Source organism: Oncorhynchus keta, chromosome 24, assembly GCF_023373465.1.
Source record: "Oncorhynchus keta strain PuntledgeMale-10-30-2019 chromosome 24, Oket_V2, whole genome shotgun sequence".
NCBI lineage: Eukaryota > Metazoa > Chordata > Actinopteri > Salmoniformes > Salmonidae > Oncorhynchus > Oncorhynchus keta.
In genome coordinates, this window is record NC_068444.1 from 35620064 (window position 1) to 35623203 (window position 3140).

Below are 3140 nucleotides of genomic sequence, written 5' to 3' on the forward strand. Positions count from 1 at the left end.
ATCTACTTGATTGATTGATTGATTGATTGATTTATTGATTGATTGATTGATTGATTGATTAATTGATTGATTGATTGATTGATTTTCAAGGTGTTAGCATTTTGCTCTTTGGAGCCCAACAAGAAAAGGAAACAACTAGAGTTGGATTCCCAAATGGCCTGACTCCTAGGTCTCTTTCTTAAACTCCGCTCCGCTGAAATACTTTATTCTCTCTCTCGTTCTGACCTCTGTTCTCCCTTCTCATCAGTTCCTTCATCCATCTTTTTGTCTCTCTCTCTCTCCCTTTCCTTAAGTCTCCCTACCTCAAGTCTCTCCGCACTGACGCACACACGCATGCGGCCTAACTGGGTTATAGCCTCAACTAGCACTGGTTGACAATGGGGGAGAACCCAGAGTTCATTCTCCCCACTCTCTTTCTTTCTCTCTCTCTCCCTTTCCCTCGCCCCTCTCTCTCTCTCTTTCTTCAGTAATTCTCAGAGGTTTGCTGGCTAGGATCCTCTCTCTCTCTCTCTCTCTCTCTCTCTCTCAGTAATTCTCTAGAACCCCCCCCGCTCTATTCAGACATTACATACGGAACACTCCGTTTTTAGAACATTTCATTCATCGAACAAGAACATCCCCCCTTAAACTCCATTATATTCTAGAATTTTATTTGAATTCATACCCAGACACACACACAGCTTCAGAGTGGAATCACAATTAGAGAGTTAGGCCAATGTCAAGCCTGCCTCTCAGGACATCCCGTACTTTCACAATGAACTCTCACTATTAAGTAGTAGTTCTATTGACTCTGGAAATGCATTGAACTCTTATTGGTCAAAGTAGCCGACGCAGGAGTCACTAACACGGCGCGTGTGTATATACATATGGATGCGTGTGACAGAGAGTAGAAGAGTGATCTAAGACTGAACCCCCCTTCAAGGTCATTCCCCCCAGCTTATACACTAGGCACTTTACTCTACCTCATGAAAACACACACACGCACACACTTGACTCACACGCACATATTATCAGGCGCGTGCACGTGCACACAGACCTTCTATGAGGATGATAAAAAAAGGCTGAGAAATTGAGAATATGTTAATATATTCTCTTACATAATGTAATTCAAACGCACACTAAACCTCGCACGTTCTACTATTCACAGATTAGGGGGAGGGAGGGATAAAGAGGGACACAGAGAGAGAGAGAGAGAGAGAGAGAGAGAGAGAGAGAGAGAGAGAGAGAGAGAGAGAGAGAGAGAGAGAGAGAGAGAGAGAGAGGCTAGGAAGGAAGGAAGGAAGGAAGGAAGGAAGGAAGGAAGGAAGGAAGGAAGGAAGGAAGGAAGGAAGGAAGGAAGGAAGGAAGGAAGGAAGGAAGGAAGGAAGGAAGGAAGGAAGGAAGGAAGGAAGGAAGTGAATGAAAAAGTAGACACCTCTCCTCCTGTCCTCTCCCCATTCCCCTTCTCCTCTATCCCCCTGTCCTTTCCTCCAGCAATAAACAACAGTCACAACAATAAGCCAAAACCAGCCTATCAGGATTTAACTACAGTCTCCAAACCAAAGTGGAATTCCATCAGTTCTACCTGACCACATATTTCTCTTCAACCCACTGTCTGTCTGCTAACTGCTAACCACTCTGTTCTGCTGAGTGGGAGCGTGAGAGAGAGAGCAAGAGAGAGCGAGAGAGAGAGCATGTCAGAGAGAGCCATGCTTGGTCCAGACCGCAGCAAGGTGTCAGAACATGCATTGTAAAGAGCTGTGTGTGTGTGTGTGTGTGTGTGTGTGTGTGTGTGTGTGTGTGTGTGTGTGTGTGTGTGTGTGTGTGTGTGTGTGTGTGTGTGTGTGTGTGTGTGTGTGTGTGTGTGTGTGTGTGTGTGTGTGTGTGCTCGCAGCAGGGGTGTCCTCGGTGCTGGTATGAAGAGTAACAGCCAACATCATCTATCATAGAGACCAAACCGCAGCGGTAAATCAATACCGGGGCTGCGGTTGGCTTTCTATCAACAAATCACCAGGGCCGTTAACCGCTAACACAAACCAGCTGTAATAAAATATAATAACCTAACGGAAAGGTTTATAAGCAAGTTCCAATAATCCGTTTAAAGCATTAGGTATTTATACAATATCTACCAACTCTGAAAGTGTCAATCTGGTCCTCAGAATCTCCACCTGTTCTAAAATGATGGTAATGATGCACAAAGCTACACTCGTGGAGATGCTGATGCTGCCCGTGTGTGTGTGTGTGTGTGTGTGTGTGTGTGTGTGTGTGTGTGTGTGTGTGTGTGTGTGTGTGTGTGTGTGTGTGTGTGTGTGTGTGTGTGTGTGTGTGTGTGTGTGTGTGTGTGTGTGTGTGTGTGTGTGTGTGTGTGTGTGCCTCTGAGCTACCTGCGTAAAGGACATCGATTACATCCATTTCAACCATATGAACCATGCAGCGCTGCGTAATAAACACTGGAGAGAGATAGAGAGAAAGAAGAGAGAGAGAGAGAGAGAGAGAAAGAAGAGAGAGAGAGAGAGAGGGAGAGAGAGAGAGAGAGAGAGAGAGAGAGAGAGAGAGAGAGAGAGAGAGAGAGAGAGAGAGAGAGAGAGAGAGCAAAACCTACGCACAGTAGATGACATCTGGCCGCGCGGAAGCACGCACATCCTTTCGAACTGTCTTTGCCGCGTGCGTTCTTTACTGGTGAATGAGTACCCAGTGTCCCTGCCTTAATCTCTCATAGATGGAGTTTAAACTGTGCGTGCTCACCTCGGGTCCCGTTTGTGTCCCGTTCAGGTCTCGTGCTGTCCCGGTAAAAAAAAAAGAACGAGAGAGAGGAGAGGGAGAGGAGGAGATGCGCTCAATCCAACCTTCCATCCAGTGCTGCGGCCGCGGCACCCTGCTCTCGCGATAGCTGGCCGGTTTTCCCGAGCTCACTTACAGTGAGTGACGTCAGACTGTGTGAATGAATAGCTCCTTGCAGCCCTCTACCGGTCAATGAGCGGAACTGCCTTGGTGATAATGTACCAATTACGTCATGACAATAGCTACTGTAGCAGAGCAGACCTGAATTCCAATGTGTTGAGGGGATAATGATAAATTGCAAATAAGCAGAGTTCCTCAGCCAGGATTTCTGTACAGGGAAAGGTTTATTGGATAAAATACAGAGTTTACTAGAAACATCA

The 3140-nt window shown here is 46.3% G+C and overlaps 1 protein-coding gene across 4 annotated transcripts in view; it reads right to left on the bottom strand.

Annotated features, from left to right (window-relative positions):
* LOC118357741 (inactive ubiquitin carboxyl-terminal hydrolase 54-like) overlaps nt 1-2855 on the bottom strand; it is a 34111-nt gene extending 31256 nt beyond the window's left edge. For 3 of the 4 annotated variants that reach the window (XM_052478216.1, XM_052478217.1, XM_052478218.1), the window contains exon 1: nt 2725-2855. The gene's annotated coding sequence lies outside the window, so the exon portion shown is untranslated. Of the gene's footprint in view, nt 1-2585 lie in introns of all 4 variants that reach the window. The other variant, XM_052478215.1, reaches the window with a different exon arrangement.
* Between the last annotated feature and the right edge of the window lie 285 nt (nt 2856-3140).